This window comes from Grampus griseus (assembly GCF_964374135.1).
Source record: "Grampus griseus genome assembly, chromosome: 12".
NCBI classification, from domain to species: domain Eukaryota; kingdom Metazoa; phylum Chordata; class Mammalia; order Artiodactyla; family Delphinidae; genus Grampus; species Grampus griseus.
Window position 1 is genome coordinate 63,964,599 of NC_139006.1, and position 23,918 is coordinate 63,988,516.

Sequence of the window (23,918 nt, forward strand, 5' to 3'; positions counted from 1 at the left end):
TGTGTGGTGGGCCTGCCTGTTGACCTTGTGAATGCCTGGGGGCCTGCACCACCTCTATAGATTAGGTCATAAAAGAGCAGGGTGGAGACAGTGGGACTAAGAGACAGATGGAAAGGTGTGGATTCAAATCCTGATTAGGCAGTTCCAGGCCCTTCACTTCCCTGACCCTTGGTTTTCTTGCATTTAAAGGGTTGTTGTAAAGATTGAAAATATGTGTGAGCATTTAGCACAGAGAAAACATTAATAAATGGTAGTGATGCCAGGACTGCCCCCCCCCACCAGGTATTCCCCCAGCTGGCCTCACAGCCTGTCGTCCAGACCACCCAGGGCAAAACCCCAGCCTGAAGAGGCCTGTCGGAGCTGCATTCATGTGCAGGGAGACGCTCTCCTGATAAAAAACAAAGCACTGGATCAATACAGAAAAAGAGAGAGCTGGGGGGAAAGCAAGTAAGCATGTTCCTTCATGCACTACTGAATCTGCAGAGCCCAGCACAGGGCCTGACGCACAGAAGGCACTTGACACGCATTTCTGAATGAATTGCTAAATGAATGAGCGAAAGCTCTCTGAATTCTCTATATGTAGGTTTCTCTAGAATCCCGTCTCCACATTGGAAGATGCCCTACGCTTACTGAGCTCGAGTCAGAAGATTTCCAACAGAAAAGCATTGCTGGTGTATTTAAAGACCCATCACTGACGTCACATGAAACTATGGACATCCACAGGAAGGGCAGGGCTGCCCTGGGAATGCTTACTAAAGGAAAGTCCACTGGGTTGACCAAAGACACCAGCACTCTTTGGTGTTTTCATTAAAATCAATCATTTTTTCTAACTACAAAAGTAATATATGTTCATACTAGAAAAATTAGAAAACACAGATAGGCTAAAACAAAAACATTTTTAATCTTAATAATATTTTAATATTCATTATTCCAGACTTTTTCTACACATAAATACATTTTTCTTGTCAAAGTGAAATCATACCAAAAAATAGTGTCTTTTTTTTTGGCTAAGCAATTTATTTCAGTCATTTTTTCCAAAGCACTACATATTTGCCACAGAATTTATTTTCCCTTGGTCTAGAAAAGAGCTTCATTTTTTAAGTTAGTTTTTTGAATGCATACACATATTATAAAAGTAAGACATGGTCAAAAAAATCCAGAGTAATAAATAAAATGCAAAGTAAAAGCCCTCCCACTATCATGCCCAGTCACAGTCCAAGAGTAATACTTAGAGGCCAATTTTCAATAACTGCTGGTGCTTGTTTAAAAATTATAATCACAGCATATCACCCACCTGCTTAGAACCTTCCAACAGCTTCATAGTCAGAGTCAGTTCCAAGCCCACCCCGAGACCTGCCCTTTCTGGGCCTCCACTTCTCCAGGGATAGAACGAGACCCACAGTCCACCATCTCCAAGGCACGGAGGCCCTCACCGGCCATGGCTCTGCATCCATACTGTGCTCTCCACGCCAGGAAAACCGAAGCATTGAGAGGCAAGTAAGAGGAGCAACCCAACTGCGAGCTGGCAGCCCTCAGGCTCCTTCTCCTCAGCCCGGAGGCCCTTGCAGTTGACCAAGGACACTTTCTCTGGCCCTTGCACTCACCTTCATGTGATACAGGGTCAGCGTGTGAGGACAAATGGCCTGGGCAAGAACGCCACTGAGCTGGGCTGCAGCAGACAGGGGCTTCGGGCTTCCTTCTGCTAATAACTAGCTTTGTGGCTTAAAGTCTCCAAGCTTCCATTTCCTCATCTATAAAAAGAAGTGAGTGGACTGTATCACCCAAATCCCTTCCAATACTAGTGCTCAATTCCTAAGAAGCAAAGCCACGGTCATCTGGGTGACTGCCACCAAGTGATGGCAATGCCTTCAAAATGCACCTGCCCAGGAAATGAAGTCCTCTGTGTGGCAGAGGCGCTGAGCTAGACTCTGCCTACTTGGTGTCTCTCAGCCTCCTTTACTCTCAAGAACTCCATAAAGTAGGTAATTTTCACCCTGATTTGACTCAACAAGATAAAAGAGGCTCAGAAATCGTAAGTAACATTCTACTTCGCATCACCGGTAAGTGGCAGAACCAGGAGTTAAAGCCAGTCGATCTCATTCTCAAGATCTCTTTTATGCTCTTTCTGAGTGAAGTTCATTGGATTTGGGGGTTGTTTTTGAAGCATCTGTAATAAAGTTTCATTGGAAATATTTTAGGCTTAACATGTTATAAGGCAAAGTATAATGTCCAATTCACTGGACTCTTGACATGCAATTCAGTCAACTGTATATTCTATAGGGTCATAAAACTCTTTATTATTGATAAATGAACCAGACATGACAACAAATTGTGACCTTCACTAAACAATGCAGAATCAGTACTCTGACCCTCAGCTGCTATCGATCGATCATGGCTTAACCTGGCTCACTCTTTCTACAGCTGTGGTTGTCAAAGTGCAGAGGTCATCAGAACCTCCAGGAAAGCTGGTTAAACTACAGAACACTGGGCTCACGTGTAGAATTTCTGATTCAGTTGGTCTCAGTGGAGTGGGGACTGATAATCTGCATTTCTCACAAGCTCCCAGGAGATGCTGTTGTTGCTGGTCCGGGGACCCCCTTTAGAGAATCACTGCTCTAGGATACTCCTGTCTTCTTGGCTCAACTAGTTGCTACAGGCTCAAGCATTGAACTGTCCGGCTATAACTGCCACTGTGTAACTGTCATGACTTTGCTCCTCTATTTGGGTTTGCTGTCTACCTACTTCTCCCCCTCTGGCTCTCAGCACAAGAGAAAGCTTGGCTTTCTGCCCCACTAGTTGGCTTTCGGCTCCACACCAGCTGGCAAAAGCTGAAAGAGAAAAGCCTTCTAAGTAAGCATCCCAGCACGGCGAATTCCCTGTGATGGTGCCTTGAATCAGAGGGAAGGACTGTTCGCCTTCCAAAGCATAAGATCTTCCCTTTCCACCACACGTTGGTTATCTAATAACTACTTGCATCTACATACAATTGGTTTCTTCACTCACTTTTTGTTCACAGCTTTGAATTCTTCAAGATGAAATGATTTTTTACCCCCAAAACAACATTTTCTCAGAACTTTCTTTTAAAACACACACGCACACACACACACACACACAAATACACACACGCCAACAAAATGCAACCAGGATTTAAAACAGCGGTTTCTACACAGAAGTCCAAGTACAAGCTATTGCTGTTTCTCTGTTTTGCCTAATTTCTAGCTTGGACTTCTCAGGTATAATCAAAGGATTGCTGCTTCTGGAATAAAGGTCTGAGGGAGAGGGTTCTCCACTTGACCTCTGCTCCTTTCAGGGTTGTTAGATGATGTGAAGTGCTGAAAAATCAGACTGGGACAGCGCAGAGTCCTTACTGAGCTGCTCTAAAGCAAAAAAAGATAGCTCTGGAGCAGGGCTAGGGAGCTGGGACACAAGATGCCTGTAAGGAGATAAATGGGTCTTTGGTAACTTCCACATTGCCTTCCTGCCCACCTTCCCATGCCCACGTTAGGCCATTCCGACAGGGCAGTGCAGTGAGAAGGGCATGCCACTGTCCTGGACAGTTTGGAGACCAGGATCTGGCCCCAGCTCTACTGCTGACCAGTGAGCGTCCCTGGACCACTTACTTGAGCCCCAGAGACAATACCGGGCTGTGTGTATACAGGGGAACTGGCCTGGATGACCTCTGAAATCCACTGCAACACGGTCTGTGAGAACAGAAAACGGTTTTAGCCAAATGTGCTAACGAATATGCATCTGATGTGACAATACCTTGGCATTTGCAAACTGCTAATGACCAGGGAGGAACAGTAGTTGTCCAAGCACTGAAGAGCCCCAACTGCCAGGGTGGGACCAAGCAGAAGCAGGAGGCACCTGCCCAGAGTGTATTCCCCTCCCTGCGGGCCTCCTCTGCCCTCCACACTTCCTGCTCACGTGGCTCCTTCTGCAGGGAAGGTGAAGGGAGAGAATGCAAGTGGAGGACAAAAGATTTCTTCTTTTACTCCCCCTTCCGCAGTCTCTGACATACATATATATCTATACATATAGATATATATATGTATGTTATGTCATTAAAAATTAATCATTGCATGGTAAATCTAAAACAAAGTGAATTCTATGACATATAAATTATACCTCAATAAAGCTGTTTAAAATATTTTAAAAAGAGAATTTTTATAATGTAAAGTTTTCATTTGATTCTTCTGCAATTAAGCTCCGAATGAAAACTAAAGGAAGTTTCAATCAGGACATTTCAAGATGAACACACGTACGTACACACACACACACACACACACACACACACAGGAATAAAGCAAACGTTCCTAAGTAAAAATAAGCCACAAGGGGCACAACGCAAGAGGCAGCAAGGTAATCATAAGCACCCTGAGGTCAGCAACCTCGGCATCTGAGTCACAGACAGCTGCCACTTCAGCAGCCGGAAAATGATGTCCCACTGCCTCAAGGAAGCCGGAACCCTCCCAGATATTCCAAAGGGCATGCAGTTCCCAATCTTCAGGGCAGCATTTACTTTCTGACTCAACAACAGAAGAGCAAAGCAGACCAGTCAGTGAAGAAAGCCACTGCACCCCCTTCCCAGCCCTGGCCGATTCCGTGGCCCAGGTCAGCCCCGGGACGGTGAACTTCTGCAGCATTTCCATTGCAACCACTACATTGGAAGACCCCTATGGCTCAGCTATTTAATTCTCCCTACACTGAAATGGGATAGAATAGACTTCAACTTGGCATCCTTTTTCTTCTGAACTCCAAAAAGAAAATCTCCACGTGACTGTTTTTAAAATTCAGGTGTCTGGTACCTGCAAGACCTTAGAAACGTCTAAGTTTCTTTTGTACCCGCTGCTCTGTTTTGTTTGGTCAAATCAAGTGCTGCCGATGGCAGGTTCTCTAATGACTGATTAGAGGGTGAGGTGTGGGTGGCTGGATTATCTGGTGATGTTAGCTTGAAAGGGCAATTTGTGAAGAGCTCTCTGCCGTGTCAGGGAGCACAGCTAAGCGAGAAGCACGGCAGATGACTAAGGCTGCATGGTGGGGTGAGGGGTGGAAAGCGAGGGACCCAAACCAGGGGAAGATCAGATACAGTGGGTTCATTTATTTTGACAAATCTTTTCTTTTTAATCATCTGTAATAAGACCACAGTACATTGTGCCAAGTGTACGATATATTTTGGAAAGGTAATGAAGTCTAGGGAATAGGCAGCATAACTCAGCTCCCAGCTATTAAATCCTTGCTTAGAAGTAAAGTCAGAGGGGTGTGTGTGTGTGTGTGTGTGTGTGTGTGTGTGAAAATTTCAGGGCTGGTACATTAGCAGGGGCAAAAATTAGCCCGGTTCTACTACTGCATTGAGATTTAGAACATCGGACTACAGTGACTACATTTTCCTGTAGAGATCTTTACAGCTATTTGAAATTATGAACCCATAATATGCAAATGCACGGGGCTAAGAAATACACATTCTTGGCAGAGACTGAAGATGTTATAATGTGTGCTGTAAACGCCGACGCGTATGTGTATAAAATCAGTGTGCACGTACTAACTGGTCGATTATCCCCTCTAAAACCACACATAAATTCTCCTGACAGGAATTGGAATTTCGCACACATCCCAAGAATGAACAGACTCTTAATATGCTGTGTGTGTATGAAGGATGGAGTATAAAAAAACAACAGAATGGGTCACCAGGCTATGAGAGCTTTCTGACTCTCGAGCATGACCACAAAGGGACTGGGGGCTACGGTTTCCTTTTGAACATGATAATTATAATATTAGTAGTAATCAATAATATTTATTGAGTTCTGGGCTCTGTGACAGCCACTATGCTGGGCGCTTTCCATCTAGGATCCCATTTAAGAAGGGAAGGAGAAAGGGAGAGGGAAGGAGGGGAGGAGAGAGGGAGGTGGGGGGCAGGGAGAGAGAGCAAGAGAGATGGGGGCATGTATGCTCTATTGAAATGCTTTACCACTGTGGCAAATGGCTACTTTCCCGGGGAATGTAACAATTTACAGTGGTGAAAACGTTAGTTTGTCCATGAGGCAGGCAGGAGGAGTCACTCCCGTACCCAGGAGCTGGGCAGAAACCTGGTACAAAGATGTGGCAAGACTACTTCAGACCTGGACTCAAGAGCTATGCAATAGCCATTCCTGAACAAAGAGCAGAGAACTAGGGAACCACAGTCCAGAATCTGAGAAGAGATAACAAATTCCCAAAATAGAATGTTGCCGAGTCAGGTCTGTACAAATGCAGGGTCTTGAAAATTGCAAGGAAGGAACAGAAAAGCCTCTGGTTAAACAATGGCTTCTAATGACTTCTGCAAATAGGTGCGGCTCAGCGAGATGGCTCAGTCTGGTGCATCAGAATCTGTCATGAGGAATTTCTGGCAGAGCAATGGAGATAAAACATAGCGTGATGTAGTTTTCCAGAAAGTAAGCAGAGATATTAGTTTATCAAATAATTCACTGTTACAACCTTTCCCGCCAGCCCCACTCTCCTCTCCAAAGCATCTTAGGAAAACATCCCAGGGCTCCAGGTAGACAAAGGCAAGCGCACACTCATCAGCTTTCCCATGGCTGGCAGGGAGAATGACTGGGATCTTGCCCTCCGCTTTCTCATCAGTACTGTCCAGCTTGGGAGCCCAATTTCCAGGTCCTCAGAAACTAGCTGAAATCTGAGTTAGGAGGTGATTTGCACAAGCACATCTAACATCAGAGCTAAACCAGAGACAGTAAACATTTTCCTACCCTCGGGGAGTTTTCTACATTCTATAAGAATCAAGGCAAGAAGCCTAATAAGATGGCCATAACCTCTTCAGGTGAGGTTCAGATCTACTAAGACTTCATTAATTCCCAATGCTAAAGGCAGTCAGGAGAGAGAGGGGGAAGATGGCGGAAGAGTAAGACGCGGAGATCACCTTCCTCCCCACAGATATATCAGAAATACATCTACGCGTGGAACAACTCCTACAGAACACCTACTGTACGCTGGCAGAAGACCTCAGACCTCCCAAAAGGCAAGAAACTCCCCACGTACCTGGGTGGGGCAAAAGAAAAAAGAATAAACAGAGACAAAAGAATAGGGACAGGACCTGCACCAGTGGGAGGGAGCTGTAAAGGGGGAAAGGTTTCCACACACTAGGAAGGCCCTTCACGGGCGGAGACTGCGGGTGGCGGAGGGGGGAAGCTTCGGAGCTGTGAGGAGAGCGCAGCCACAGGGGTGCGGAGGGCAAAGCGGAGAGACTCCCACACAGAGGATCGGGGCCGACCAGCACTCACCAGCCCGAGAGCCTCGTCTGCTCACCCGCCGGGGCGGGCGGGGCTGGGAGCTGAGGCTCGGGCTTCTGTCAGAGCGCAGGGAGAGGACTGGGGATGGCGGCGTGAACACAGCCTGCAGAGGGTTAGTGCACCACAGCTAGCCGGAGGGAGTCCGGGAAAAGTCTGGACCTGCCGAAGAGGCAAGAGACTTTTTCTTCCCTCTTTGTTTCCTGGTGCGCGAGGAGAGGGGATTAAGCGCGCTGCCTAAAGGAGCTCCAGAGACGGGCGTGAGCCGTGGCTAACAGTGCGGACCCCAGAGACGGGCATGAGACACTAAGTCCGCTGCTGCCGCCACCAAGAAGCCTGTGTGCGAGCACAGGTCACTCTCCACACCTCCCTTCTGGAGAGCCTGTGCAGCCCGCCACTGCCAGGGTCCCGGGTTTCAGGGACAACTGCCCCGGGAGAACGCACGGCGCGCCTCAGGCTGGTGCAACGTCACGCTAGCCTCCGCCGCCGTAGGCTCGCCCCGCACTCCGTACCCCTCCCTCCCCCCGGCCTGAGTGAGCCAGAGCCCCCGAATCAGCTGCTGCTTTAACCCCGTCTTGTCTGTGCGAAGAACAGACGCCCTCCGGCGACCTACATGCAGAGGCGGGGCCAAATCCAAAACTGAGCCCCAGGAGCTGTGAGAACAAAGAAGAGAAAGGGAAATCTCTCTCAGCAGCCTCAGAAGCAGCGGATTAAATCTCCACAATCAACTTGATGTGCCCTGCATCTGTGGAATACCTGAATAGACAACGAATCATCCCAAATTGAGGAGGTGGACTTTGAGAGCAAGACTTATTATTTTTTCCCCTTTTCCTCTTTTTGTGAGTGTGTATGTGTATGCTTCTGTGTGATATTTTGTCTGTATAGCTTTGCTTCCACCATTTGTCCAAGGGTTCTATCCATCCGTTTTTTTTGTTGTTGTGTTTTACTTTAAAAATTTTTTTTCTTAGTAATTATATTTTATTTTAATAATTTTTTATTTTATCTTATTTTATTTTCTTCTATCCTCTTTCTTTCTTTCTCCTTTTTCTCCCTTTTATTCTGAGCCGTGTGGATGAAAGGCTCTTGGTGCTGCAGCCAGGAGTCAGTGCTGTGCCTGTGAGGTGGAAGAGCCAACTTCAAGACACTGGTCCACAAGAGACCTCCCAGCTCCACATAATATCAAATGGTGAATATCTCCCAGAGATCGCCATCTCAACACCAAGACCCAGCTTCACTCAATGACCAGCAAGCTACAGTGCTGGACACCCTATGCCAAACAACTAGCAAGACAGGAACACAACCCCACCCATTAGCAGAGAGGCTGCCTAAAATCATAATAAGGCCACAGACACCCCAAAACACACCACCAGACGTGGACCTGCCCACCAGAAAGACAAGATCCAGCCTCATCCACCAGAACACAGGCACCAGTCCCTTCCACCAGGAAGCCTACACACGCACTGAACCAACTTTAGCCACTGGGGACAGACACCAAAAACAACGTGAACTACGAACCTGCAGCCTGCAAAAAGGAGACCCCAAACACAGTAAGATAAGCAAAATGAGAAGACAGAGAAACACACAGCAGATGAAGGAGCAAGGTAAAAACCCAACAGACCTAACAAATGAAGAGGAAATAGGCAGTCTACCTGAAAAAGAATTCAGAATAATGATAGTTAAGATGATCCAAAATCTTGGAAATAGAATAGAGACAATGCAAGAAACATTTAACAGGACCTAGAAGAACTAAAGATGAAACAAGCAACGATGAACAACACAATAAATGAAATGAAAAATACTCTAGATGGGATCAATAGCAGAATAACTGAGGCAGAAGAACGGATAAGTGACCTGGAAGATAAAAGAGTGGAAATAACTACTGCAGAGCAGAATAAAGAAAAAGAAATGAAAAGAACTGAGGAAAGTCTCAGAGACCTCTGGGACAACATTAAACACACCAACATTCAAATTATAAGGGTTCCAGAAGAAGAAGAAAAAAAGAAAGGGACTGAGAAAATATTTGAAGAGATTATAGTTGAAAACTTCCCTAATATGGGAAAGGAAATAGTTAATCAAGTCCAGGAAGCACAGAGTCCCATACAGGATAAATCCAAGGAGAAACACACCAAGACACATATTAATCAAATTGTCAAAAGTTAAATACAAAGAAAACATATTAAAAGCAGTAAGGGAAAAACGACAAATAACACACAAGGGAATCCCCATAAGGTTAACAGCTGATCTTTCAGCAGAAACTCTGCAAGCCAGAAGGGACTGGCAGGACATATTTAAAGTGAGGAAGGAGAAAAACCTACAACCAAGATTACTCTACCCAGCAAGGATCTCATTCAGATTTGATGGAGAAATTAAAACCTTTACAGACAAGCAAAAGCTGAGAGAGTTCAGCACCACCAAACCAGCTTTACAACAAATGCTAAAGGAACTTCTCTAGGCAAGAAACACAAGAGAAGGAAAAGACCTACAATAACAAACCCAAAACAATTAAGAAAATGGGAATAGGAACATACATATCGATAATTACCTTAAATGTAAATGGATTAAATGCTCCCACCAAAAGACACAGATTGGCTGAATGGATACAAAAACAAGACCCATATATATGCTGTCTACAAGAGACCCACTTCAGACCTAGAGACACATACAGACTGAAAGTGATGGGATCGAAAAAGATATTCCATGCAAATGGAAACCAAAAGAAAGCTGCAGTAGCAATTCTCATATCAGATAAAATAGACTTTAAAATAAAGACTATTAGAAGAGACAAAGAAGGACACTACATAATGATCAAGGGATCGATCCAAGAAGATATAACAATTGTAAATATTTATGCACCCAACATAGGAGCACCTCAATACATAAGGCAAATACTAACAGCCATAAAAGGGGAAATCGACAGTAACACATTCATAGTAGGGGACTTTAACATCCCACTTTCACCAATGGACAGATCATCCAAAATGAAAATAAATAAGGAAACACAAGCTTTAAATGATACATTAAACAAGATGGACTTAATTGATATTTATAGGACATTCCATCCAAAAACAACAGAATACACATTTTTCTCAAGTGCTCATGAAACATTCTCCAGGATAGATCATATCTTGGGTCATAAATCAAGCCTTGGTAAATTAAGAAAATTGAAATTGTATCAAGTATCTTTTCCGACCACAACGCTATGAGACTAGATGTCAATTACAGGAAAAGATCTGTAAAAAAATACAAACACATGGAGGCTAAACAATACACTACTTAATAACGAAGTGATCACTGAAGAAATCAAAGAGGAAATCAAAAAATACCTAGAAATATATAACAATGGAGACACGACGACCCAAAACCTATGGGATGCAGCAAAAGCAGTTCTAAGAGGGGAGTTTATAGCAACACAATCGTACCTTAAGAAACAGGAAACATCTCGAATAAACAACCTAACCTTGTACCTAAAGCAATTAGAGAAAGAAGAACAAAAAAACCCCAAAGTTAGCAGAGGGAAAGAAATCATAAAGATCAGATCAGAAATAAATGAAAGAGAAATGAAGGAAACGATAGCAAAGATCAATAAAACTAAAAGCTAGTTCTTTGAGAAGATAAACAAAATTGATAAACCATTAGCCAGACTCATCAAGAAAAAAAGGGAGAAGACTCAAATAAATAGAATTAGAAATGAAAAAGGAGAAGTAACAACTGACACTGCAGATATACAAAAGTCATGAGAGATTACTACAACTCTATGCCAATAAAATGGACAACCTGGAAGAAGTGGACAGATTCTTAGAAATGCACAACCTGCCAAGACTGAATCAGGAAGAAATAGAAAATATGAACAGACCAATCACAAGCACTGAAATTGAAACTGTGATTAAAAATCTTCCAACAAACAAAAGCCCAGGACCAGATGGCTTCACAGGCGAATTCTATCAAACATTTAGAGAAGAGCTAACACCTATCCTTCTCAAACTCTTCCAAAACATAGCAGAGGGAGGAACATGCCCAGGCTCATTCTACGAGGCCACCATGACCCTGATACCAAAACCAGACAAAGATGTCACAAAGAAAGAAAACTACAGGCTAATATCACTGATGAACATAGATGCAAAAATTCTCAACAAAATACTAGCAAACAGAATCCAACAGCACATTAAGAGGATCATACACCATGATCAAGTGGGGTTTATTCCAGGAATGCAAGGATTCTTCAATATACACAAGTCAATCAATGTGATACACCATATTAACAAATTGAAGGAGAAAAACCATATGGTCATTTCAATAGATGCATAGAAAGTTTTTGACAAAATTCAACACCCATTTATGATAAAAACCCTCCAGAAAGTAGGCATAGAGGGAACTTTCCTCAACATAATAAAGGCCATATATGACAAACCCACAGCCAACATCGTTCTCAATGGTGAAAAACTAAAAGCATTTCCACTAAGATCAGGAACAAGACAAGGTCGCTCACTCTCACTACTCTTATTCAACATAGTTTTGGAAGTTTTATCTGCAGCAATCAGAGAAGAAAAGGAAATAAAAGAAATCCAAATCGGAAAAGAAGAAGTAAAGCTGTCATTGTTTTTAGATGACATGATACTATACATAGAGAATCCTAAAGATGCTACCAGGAAACTACTAGAGCTAATCTATGAATTTGGTAAAGTAGCAGGATACAAAATTAATGCACAGAAATCTCTGGCATTCCTATACACTAATGATGAAAAATCTGAAAGTGAAATCAAGAAAACACTCCCATTTACCATTGCAACACAAAGAATAAAATATCTAGGAATAAACCTACCTAAGGAGACAAAAGACCTGTATGCAGAAAATTATAAGACACTGATGAAAGAAATTAAAAATGATACAAATAGATAGAGAGATATACCATGTTCTTGGATTGGAAGAATCAACATTGTGAAAATGACTCTACTACCCAAAGCAATATACAGATTCAATGCAATACCTATCAAACTACCACTGGCATTTTTCACAGAACTAAAACAAAAAATTTCACAATTTGTATGGAAACACAGAAGACCCCGAACAGCCAAAGCAATCTTGAGAATGAAAAACGGAGGCAGAGGAATCAGGCTCCCTGACTTCAGACTATACTACAAAGGTACAGTAATCAAGACAGTATGGTACAGGTACAAAAACAGAAATATAGATCAATGGAACAGGAGAGAAAGCTCAGAGATAAACCCATGCACATATGGTCACCTTATCTTTGATAAAGGAGGCAGGAATGTAGAATGGAAAAAGGACAGCCTCTTCAATAAGTGGTGCTGGGAAAACTGGACAGCTACATGTAAAAGTATGAGATTAGAACACTTCCTAACACCATACACAAAAATAAGCTCAAAATGGATTAAAGACCTAAATGTAAGACCAGACACTATCAAACTCTTAGAGGAAAACATAGGCAGAACACTCTATGACATAAATCACAGCAAGATCTTTTTTGACCCACCTCCTAGAGAAATGGAAATAAAAACAAAAATAAACAAATGGGACCTAATGAAACTTAAAAGCTTTTGCACAGCAAAGGAAACCATAAACAAGATGAAAAGACAGCCCTCAGAATGGGAGAAAATATTTGCAAATGAAGCAACTGACAAAGGATTAATCTCCAAACTTTACAAGCAGCTCATGCAGCTCAATAACAAAAAAAAACAAACAACCCAATCCAAAAATGGGCAGAAGACCTAAACAGACATTTCTCCAAAGAAGATATACAGATTGCCAACAAACACATGAAAGAATGCTCAACATCATTTATCATTAGAGAAATGCAAATAAAAACTACAATGAGATATCATCTCACACCAGTCAGAATGGCCATCATCAAAAAATCTAGAAACAATAAATGCTGGAGAGGGTGTGGAGAAAAGGGAACCCTCTTGCACTGCTGGTGGGAATGTGAATTGGTACAGCCACTATGGAGAACAGTATGGAGGTTCCTTAAAAAACTGAAAATAGAACTACCATATGACCCAGCAATCCCACTACTGGGCATATACCCTGAGAAAACCATAATTCAAAAAGAGTCATGGGGGCTTCCCTGGTGGTGCAGTGGTTGAGAGTCCACCTGCCGATGCAGGGGACACGGGTTCGTGCCCCGGTCCGGGAAGATCCCGCATGCCGCAGAGCGGCTGGGCCCGTGAGCCATAGCCGCTGAGCCTGCGCGTCCGGAGCTTGTGCTCCGCAACGGGAAAGGCCGCAACGGTGAGAGGCCCGCGTACCGCAAAAAAAAAAAAAAAAAAAAAAAAAGAGTCATGTACCAAAATGTTCATTGCAGCTCTATTTACAATAGCCAGGAGATGGAAACAATCTAAGTGTCCATCATCGGATGAATGGATAAAGAAGATGTGGCACATATATACAATGGAATATTACTCAGCCATAAAAAGAAACGAAATTGAGTTATTTGTAGTGAGGTGGATGGATCTAGAGTCTGTCATACAGAGTGAAGTAAGTCAGAAAGAGAAAGACAAATACCGTATGCTAACACATATATATGGAATCTGAGAAAAAAAATGTCATGAAGAACCTAGGGCTAAGACAGGAATAAAGACACAGACCTACTAGAAAAGGGACTTGAGGATATGGGGAGGGGGAAGGGTAAGCTGTGACAAAGTGAGAGAGTGGCCTGGACATATATACACTACCAAACGTAAAATAGATAGCTAGTGAGAAGCAGCCGCATAGCACAGGGAGATCAACTCGGTGTTTTGCGACCACCTAGAGGGGTGGGATAGGGACGGTGGGAGGGAGGGAGACGCAAGAGGGAAGAGATATGGGAACATATGTATATGTATAACTGATTCACTTTGTTATAAAGCAGAAACTAACACACCATTGTAAAGCAATTATACTCCAATAAAGATGTAAAAAAAAGGCAGTCAGAAAAACAGCAGGCAGGCTTTTTTCATTCAAGTGGTTTATATTTATTTGTAAGTTAGTACCAGGTAGGAGGAACCCTGAGATTACAAAGATGGATAGAAACCTACTGGAAGACACTTATGCAAACTTGGGATTTGGAATGGGATCGTTGAATCTCTCCAGCACATCTCACAACCTAACCATTACCCAGATTTACTAGCCTTCCCATACTTTCCCCTGCTCCTGTCCATTCACCACCCTTAACAACACATACTACTTGGCCCACAGCACACAGAGAGAGTGTAATGAATGAGGAATTCTCATCCTTGACTGTGAGCCACAAGGTCATTAACAAGTCACGTGGCTCTCATAGATGTTGAAATATAGAACCATCCATCTACAAGATTAGAAAACACTGATAAACACACACCTCTGGGATGTCTTAACACCTGAGTCCAATGACCTGATATTCCTTTGTGCTGGTAGTTGCATTTTTACAACAGCGCCTTAAGTAGCTCCAAAAACAATTTTCCAAAATGTCATAAGAGATACTGGTTAATGGATAAAAATTACCCCAGTTTGGTTTTGGACTGAAATGCATGGTTTTAATACTTGGTGTCAAGTGGATTATATCTTCCTAAATTCTTACGGTGTAATGCGAAAATTGACATTATGGCATTCCCTGAAGCATACAAGAATTGAGCTAAACCAGGTAAAACTCAGAAGTGAACTGGACAGAGGGGTAAACAGCCTGGGAGTTAACACTTACAGCAATTTGAGGAAGGAACACACCAAACTCATTCTATGAGGCCACCATCACCCTGATACCAAAACCAGACAAAGATACTACAAAAAAAGAAAACTACAAACCAATATCACTGATGAATACAGATGCAAAAATCCTCAACAAAATACTAGCAAACAGAATCCAACAACACATTAAAAGGATAATACACCATGATCAAGTGGGGTTTATCCCAGGGATGCAAGGATTCTTCAATATATGCAAATCAATCAACGTGATACACCATATTAACAAATTGAAGAAGAAAAACCATATGATCATCTCAATAGATGCAGAAAAAGCTTCTGACAAAATTCAACACCCATTTATGATAAAAACTTTCCAGAAACTGGGCACAGAGGGAACCTACCTCAACATAATAAAGGCCATATACAACAAACCCACAGCAAACATCATTCTCAATGGTGAAAAACAGAAAGCATTTCCTCTAACATCAGGAACAAGACAAGGATGTCCACTCTCATCGCTATTATTCAACATAGCTTTGGAAGTCCTAGCCTCGGCAATCAGAGAAGAAAAAATAAAAAGAGTATAAATTGGAAAAGAAGAAGTAAAACTGTCACTGTTTTCAGATGACATAATACTACACATAGAGAATCCTAAAGATACCACCAGAAAACTACTAGAGCTAATCAATGAATTTGGTAAAGTTGCAGGATACAAAATTAATGCACAGAAATCTCTTGCATTCCTATACACTAATGAGGAAAATGTGAAAGAGGAATTACGGAAACACTCCCATTTACCATTGCAACAAAAAGAATAAAATAACTAGGAATAAACCTACCTAGGGAGACAAAAGACCTCTATGCAGAAAACTATAAGACACTGATGAATGATGATAGAAACAGATGGAGAGATATACCATGTTCTTGGATTGGAAGAATCAACATTGTGAAAATACTACACTACCCAAAGCAATCTACAGATTCAGTGCAATCCCTATCAAATTACCAATGGCATTTTTTACAGAACCAGAGCAAAAAATCTTAAAATTTGTATGGAGACACAAAAGACCCCAAATAGCCAAAGTAGTCTGGAGGGGGAAAAAAAATGGAGCTGGAGGACTCAGACTCCCTGACTTCAGACTATATTACAAGGCTACAGTAATCAAGACAATATGGTACTGGCACAAAAACAGAAATATAGATCAATGGAACAGGATAGAAAGCCCAGAGATAAACCCACACACCTATGGTCAACTAATCTATGACAAAGGAGGCAAGGATATAGAATGGAGAAAAGACAGTCTCTTCAATGAGTGGTGCTGGGAAAACTGGACAGCTACATGGAAAAGAATGAAATTAGAACACTCCCTAACACCATACACAAAAATAAACTCAAAATGGATTAGAGACCTAAATGTAAGACCAGACACTATAAAACTCTTAGAGGAAAACATAGGAAGGACACTCTTTGACATAAATCACAGCAAGATCTTTTTTGATCCACCTCCTAGAGTAATGGAAATTAAAAACAAAAACAAACAAATGGGACCTACCTTTTGCAAAGCAAAGGAAACTACAAACAAGATGAAAAGACAACCCTAAGAATGGGCGAAAATATTTGCAAATGAAGCAACTGACAAAGAACTAATCTTCAAAATTTACAAGCAGCTCATGCAGCTCAATATCAAAAAAAACAAACAACCCAATCCAAAAATGGGCAGAAGACCTAAATAGATATTTCTCCAAAGAAGATATAGAGATTGCCAACAAACACATGAAAGGATGCTCAACATCACTAATTATTAGAGAAATGCAAATCAAAACTACAATGAGGTATCACCTCACACCAGTTAGAATGGGCATCATCAGAAAATCTACAAAAAACAAATGCTAGAGAGGGTTTGAAGAAAAGGGAATCCTTTTGCACTGTTGGTAGGAATGTAAATTGATACAGCCGCTATGGAGAACAGTATGGAGGTTCTTTAAAAAGCTATAAACAGAATTACCATGTATGACCCAGCAATCCCACTACTGGGCATATACCCAGAGAAAACCACAATTCAAAAAGACACATGCACCCCAATGTTCATTACAGCAGTATTTACAATAGCCAGGTCATGGAAGCAACCTAAATGCCCATTGACAGATGAATGGATAAAGAAGATGTGGTACGTATATACAATGGAATATTACTCAGCCATAAAAAGGAACGAAATTGGGTCATTTGTAGAGATGTGGATGGATCTAGAGACTGTCATACAGAGTGAAGTAAGTCAGAAAGAGAAAAACAAATATATTAACACACATATGTGGAACCTAGAAAAATGGTATAGATGAACTGGTTTGCAGGGCAGAAATAGAGACACACATGTAGAGAACAAACGTATGGACATCAAGGGGGGAAAGTGACGGGGCGTGGGGGGGGTGGAATGTGATGAATTGGGAGATTGGGATTGACATATATACACTAATATGTATAAAATAGATAACTAATAAGAACCTGCTGTATAAAAAAATAAAGTAAAATTCAAAAATAAATAAATGATTTACTGCAATTAATCCTCCAAGCCTGACCCACTTAATCAAATGTACTTCCTCCTACTTCCTACACACGCTTTTCTGCTAAGAGGTGACTTCTTGGTGGAGCGTGACACAGGGCACACTCATCCCGCCATTCCTTTGCACAAGCTGTTCCTCTCTCCCTGAATAATCTCTAGGAACCTCAGTGTCAATTTAGGTGCAGTGGGGCTCTGAAACCTGAGCTCTGTTAAATGGGAATGATAACGTCTAACTAAAAGCTGCTGTGGGATTGAATGGGCGTATCACACCCGGGCAGTGCCTGACATGTAGCCGTCGCTAAATTGATGTCAGTGCCCATCCTCCTACCACACTCCCTTTCTGAGGTCCGTCTGAAGTCTCACACCCTGTCGACCCCAGGCATACAACCTCTCTTTTCCTTAAAGTCTTACAGTTCTTACAAGATATACTGCATCATTTAGCTCTTCAGCATTAGGCTTGTATATCTTATATGTATAAGTATATCTTATCCTTATGTATATGTATATCTTATATACATCACCATTTTCCCAGCCAGGTTTTCGGATCTTGAGGCCAAGACCATGTCTTGGGCTTCTTCTGATGCTCTGCAGAACTTAGCCCAGGCTGGAGACACAGGGGGAGCTCCAATGCACCTTGTGTTCTCGGTGGGATCCCAGCTTCCCTCCCCCACCCCCCACACACAAGCAAAAATTCTTTGTGATAGGCAGTTTCTAGGGCCAGTCTGGAACTCTTCAGCTACTCTAGTTGGTTGCCTTCGACCCCACCGATAGAGGCCTACACTCAGGCTGTGGGCTGCTTCTGGAAAGCTTTCTGGGCCTCCAAGAGGGCAGGCTGCAAGGACTGGGGCCAGTGGTCCTGAAAGGAGATGCCCCTCAATCCGGGAGGGGAACATGGAGCTGCATACACACAGGGATGGCCCAGGCGACTCCAGTTCAAGCGGGTTGAGGGTGCCTCCTTCAACATAGTAGGATTGATTTCTCTCCACTGACCCCAATCCTGTCTGTCCATGGGGCTGCGCTGCCATCACTGCCCATTTGCTGAGAAGGTATTGGCCTGAGGGACAGTCTTGCTCTCCAGACTGAAGACAGCTCTGTCTTCCTGGGATAAAGAGCGGTTTCAAAGCCCCTCAGGCTCAGAAGGAGCACAGCAAGGGCACAGAGTCTACCTGGCTGAGCCGGGGCCCCAGACCCAGCCCTATGGAGGACTCTGCAGATGGACAGTGACCAAGAGAGGCAGATGAGGGGGACCAAGGACATGGTGCTGTGAGCTGCGGGCAGGAAACCTCACTGCTCACATCCAGCCAGTCAGCCCAGAGCCCCTCCCTGACACCCTGCACCCCACCCCCAGTCAAAGGCCCTAGCATCCCCTCTGTGGCTTTTATTTCCCTTCATCTAGGCCGCCCCCAGTGCTGCTTTAACTGTTCTCTTCCTCCATCAAAATCACCCCTGCCCCCGACTCCAGGCCGAGAACAGAAGTGCTGTCCTACAAGCCGCCTTCGTCTTTGCTTCCCCACCTGCACCCATTGCCTGGCACAGCACACAGTAGGAACTCAAGAAACATTGGTTTAATAATGTCGACCATAGGATTTGTTTTCCAGGAAGTTCAATGCAAAAAATTGTTTATTCTGCTCTTAATCTTTAAACAATTAAGCAATTTTATTCTTTGAAGCACCTTGTGAACAATAAATCAGCAAGCTTAGAAGCCTATCATTTTGTATTCAGAAAACTCAAGGTTTGCTTTCATTAAAAAAAAAATCATTGGGTATGGCTTCCCTGGTGGCGTAGTGGTTGAGAATCTGCCTGCTAATGCAGGGGACACGGGTTCGAGCCCTGGTCTGGGAGGATCCCACATGCCGCGGAGCAACTAGGCCCGTGAGCCACAACTACTGAGCCTGCGTGTCTGGAGCTTGTGCTCCGCAACAAGAGAGGCCGCGATAGTGAGAGGCCCGCGCACCGCGATGAAGAGTGGCCCCCGCTCGCCGCAACTAGAGAAAGCCCATGCACAGAAACGAAGACCCAACACAGCCAAAATAAATAAATAAATAAATAGCGTTCACTTTTAAAAAATCATTGGGTAAAAACCAAGAGTATTGGATAAGCAAAAGACTGGAAACAAGCAAAATATCCATCTATAAGGGCCTGGTTAAATAAGCCAAGGTACAGCCATACGATGGAATTTACGCAGTCAAAACAAACAAGCAAGAAAGAACAAAGAAGTTCTTTATAGTCAAGACTTACTGTTCAGTGGAAAATGTAAAGTGAAATGTAATGTGTATGGTATGCTTCCATTTGGGTAAAAAAATCTTTAAATACCCATGCACATGTATGTATACATACACACACACATACATATTTTCCAGTTTGTGCATTCAGTATCTTTAAACTGAAGAGACCAGTAGCAGTGGTTGCCTAGGGATAAGGGAACTAAGCGATGAGGTGAGAGAAAGCCAGTTTACTTAATACCCTTTTGTACCTTTTGAATTTTAAACCATGTAAGTATTGACCTATTCGAAAAAATTAAATTAGAAATTCAAAGCAAACAATGCGTGGAAAAGTAATAAAAAATCTAGTTTAGGAAAACATAAAAGAGAAATCCTCATTTAAAAATGATTCAGGGCAGCCTGGTTGAGTCATCTGTTAACTGCGCAGAAAGCAAAAACCCAGGAGGCACTCTTGTGTGGCTGAAAGGACACGTGGCAGCCACTGGCACCGGCCTGGGCTCCTCCCTGCCTTCCTGGGGGACCTCAGAGAGTGGCGGGGCCTCTCTGACCCTCAGTTTCCTCCTCCGTGAATGGCGTGTTTGGACCAGCTCTTAGAGCACATAGGCCCTTTCCTGTGTGGGAACAGGGGATCCCCAGGTAGACACAGCTAGTTACTTAGTGACAACCTAATTTAAAAAGAAGAAACACTTCTTAGAAAGGAGAGAGAGTTTCCTTCCCCCCATAGAAGTCTGTGGCAGGGAGATAAAAACCTCAAATCCTCCTCACCAGAGTGCAATGAAACCAGCGCCTCTGACTTCAGGAGCTTAAAATACATTTGCAGACACACCCTTCCCTCCAAACACACCTGCTGCTTTTTTCCTCTCTCTTCCCACATCCTCTCTGGACAGGCCAAGTGCCCATTTATGACAGAGCTGAAATATTTCCTTTTTTGTTCTAATATTTCCTGCAGGGCCCCTCGCCTCTTTTATGGCTGCCATTCACAGCCATCTGGGATGACCAGGAAAAACAGGCAGCTTCAGGATTTAAAGACAATGAAAACATGTCACTTTTTAACAATAAAAGTTAACGGAGGCCCCGCTGCATCCCCAAAACATACTTTTAAATACATGTAACTTAATGGCAGTGACTGGATATTGTCCATTCTTGGAGAGGCTTAGGGAGGCGTGTATGTCTCTCTAAACTGTCCAGGCAGAACTTTCCAATGAGATGCTTTAAAACGTGGTGCCCAGCAGGTTTCTCTGTTGCCCAGACTCTCTCTCCAGCCCCATCTCCACCCGCTTCAAACTTAGGAAGTGGCTACGTTTCCATGCCTTTCTCGCAGGAATTAGAGAACACCAGAGCCGGAATGGCTCTGAGATAATACAATCTCATTTTTGTGGTTGAGGAAACTGAGGCCCATAGTGGAATGGCGCCCAGGAATACACAATTCGCCCTCCACATGCCAGGATAAAAGTCAGGTCTCACAACCCTTCACTTCTTCCCTAAATTGCTTGCTTTTGACACGTTTCCTCCCCTGGCCATGCAGAGTCCCCCAAGTAGTACCAGCCTCCCCCAAGACTGACCCTCCTGACCTGTGCCCCAGGCTCCCTGCCCTGTCTCCAGACTACAGAGCTCTTGAAATGTGGCTGGTGTCACGTGTTGAAACGATAATACTTCGGATATATTGGGTTAAACAAAAAACCTTACTAAAATTCATTTTACCCATCTCTTTTTACTTTTTTTAAATGTGACTACTAGAAAATTTTAAATTACCTGCGTGGCTCACATTATATCTTCACTAGGCTGTGCCGCTCCAGGTCATAAGCCGTTTATCCATTCAGCTCCCAGTCGGCAAAACCGACTTGTCCCGTGTCCCAGACTCTGTGTGGCCATTCTCTATTCTAAAGACCAACCTCGCCAGGCATTCCTGAGCAGTGTGCCCCTGACGACAATATCGAGACGGAGCCACTGAAGCCTCAGGATGGCTGTAAGGAGTGTGCCTCCCCTTCTGTAGGAGGTAGGGAAGCAGAGGGGTCCTGTCACCCCTCAAGTGACATTAATTCTACCTACATGTGAGCACTGGCTTCCCAGCAGTCATCTGTCTTATAGGATTTTTATCCCTTGAAGTATAGTGGTAGCTTGGGGAGGAAGAGGGGGGAAGAAAACAAAGTCTTGAACGTTCTTCAACACGAATCCTTGGTCTTCTCTCTCCTCTCCCTTCAGGTTAGAAATAGAAATGACAAAACACGTGAATAATTGTGGCTTCCATGTGGGGACCCCTCATTTTTGTCAGGAGCTGTGCAGAGTACTTTGTGTGTATTATCTCATCCCATTTTCTCAACCACCCTATGAAGTTGGTTATCACTGTTTTCTAAACAAGGAAACTAAAGCTTAGGGAGGTTAAGTAATGTGTCCAAGGTGACCACCAGAAAGTGGCCAAGACATAGGGTTCAGGTCTGATCAGCTCCAGACCCATGCTCTTCACCACCCCTGCACGTGTCTCAGTTTCCTCATCTGCAGGATGGGGACAATACCTGAGGCAGGGTTGGAGACCCCGTGGTCCCTGGGGACCCATCCTCCCCTGGGAGTAGGTTCTGTGCTCCTGAGGAGCTTCTGGTTCGAAGGATCTCTGTCTCTAGCCACTCCCTGGTTGGGCTACACCCCACATCCTAGGCTGGCAAACCTGTCCCCGTGCTCTTGACCTTGAGGTTCTCTTGACCTTGAGGTTGCTCCTCCCTGGGTGCCCTCTAGTCCCTGTGTCATGGAATTAAGAGCCACTAGCTCCTTACATCAAGACTCCACCTAAACTTCACCTCCTCCAGAAACCAATCAAAACTATTAAGTCAGAAAGCCGCTTCCCATGCTGCCCTTTCCTACTCTGCTTCCCAGGAGGTGATGCTCTTCCCCACCACTCCCCAGGGCCCTGCACTCCTCCTCCAGCAAACTCACACTCAAAAGAAGCCTTGACACCAGAGGGCTTAATCAGGGTCTCACCTCCCACAGGAAGTATTCTGTATTTCACTCATTCAGCAAAATATATCCCAAGCATCCACTGCACGCCATGGGCATAGCAGTGACAGAGACAAAGCCCCTGGGCTTCTGCAAGAACCAGGGTTTTCCCCAAATGGTGATGCCCTCAACGCGCTAGTCCAGTGATACTGGTTCATATTTCTCAAGATTCTCCAGCTGTTATTTGTAGGTCAAGGAATGATTAGCTAATGGGCACGGGGTTTTGTTTTGTGTTTTGTAATGGTAAATAAAGTATGATACATTACGTGAAGGAAAGCAACACATCCATTGAAATACGTTTCTAAAGAGCAAGATGGCATTGGTAAACGTGATAGAAGGCTCATGGAGGGACAGCTTGCAACACCATATACCAGTGGCTCTTCACAAGGTCATGGAGGGAGGTACTTAGTGAGAAGTACCTTTCTAACCACATCCAGTGTTGGGGGTGGGCAGGAGGGAGAGCTGATTTCCTAACTCAAACTGTGGATGGTAAAGCTCACTGAAGTATTCTCAACCAGTGAGGAGACTTGGAAAACACATTTTCTTCTAAATATCAGTGATTCACAGTGGGAATTTCCCAGACTCCCAAGAAAAAGAAACCTTCTGTCTATTAAAGGATGATATGGGTTTTAAAAGTTGTAGAAAACAACATTTAATCTTAATACATTTATATGTGAGTAGGTCTCTGTGCGTGTGCACATGCGCACGCACACACACACGCACGCACACACACACATGCGTGTGTTAGTGGATACAGAAAAAAGACTGGAAGGAAATATTCCAAAATCAGGGTGTTGTAAGCAGTTTTCTGTTTTAATTTTACACCTTTCCATATTTTCCAAATTTTCCATCATGACCCTTATTGCTTTTATAATCAGAAAATAAGCAGCAAACTGAACGCTAATAGTTTTTTAATTTCCTCATGAATCTGTTTTCACAGGCACCATTTCAGTGGGGTTTGGAAATCAGCAGGGTGTGAAACACAAATGAAATTCCCCATTCCTGCAGGGCTGAGTGTACCCCTTGGCCCTGAAGAGAAGCTCTCCCCACATCCACGCTGGCAGCCAGCTGTCCACAGCTGTTCTGAGGAGGCTGCAAATGAATGGAGCTGGTGGAAAAACACAACATTCCTAACTCTCCAAGGATGGCATTATGCTTGGAACTCTTGCTCTGCAAAGAAGTAAATAAACAGACGAGAGAGGGAGAGAGGT